This window comes from Charadrius vociferus, unplaced genomic scaffold (genome assembly GCF_000708025.1).
Source record: "Charadrius vociferus isolate BGI_N301 unplaced genomic scaffold, ASM70802v2 scaffold711, whole genome shotgun sequence".
Classification (NCBI taxonomy): domain Eukaryota; kingdom Metazoa; phylum Chordata; class Aves; order Charadriiformes; family Charadriidae; genus Charadrius; species Charadrius vociferus.
Window position 1 is genome coordinate 104,520 of NW_009646852.1, and position 421 is coordinate 104,940.

A 421-nucleotide genomic window follows, 5' to 3' on the forward strand; every position below is an offset into this window, starting at 1 on the left:
GTCCCGGGCAGGGCTCCGCCCGTCTCCCTGCCACGCCGTGGAAAGCAGAAATCCCAGCAAGGACAGGGTACAGGGCTGCTGGGAAACAGCCCTGTCCCCGAGCCAGAGCAAACAAGCGTCTCGGGGCTTGCCCGGACACCAAGGTGATGGGCACATCCCCTGGGGAGCAGTGGGGGTGGCGCATTCCAGCTGTGGGAACAGGACAACAGCAGCTGAGCTGCACAGATGTGTCCTGTGGGGGACAAAGGAGAGACAGGTGACCCTCCCCCAGATGAGGAGGTACAGCACCAGCCTCCATGGGGGCTACTCCAATTTTCCAGAAGGTGGGGGGCCCCGTGCCAGCACTAGGGGCAAGATGCTGGTCGCCAGTTCCACCAGACCAGGGCAGATTGCTGACCCCGGAGATGGCATTTTGCCTTCC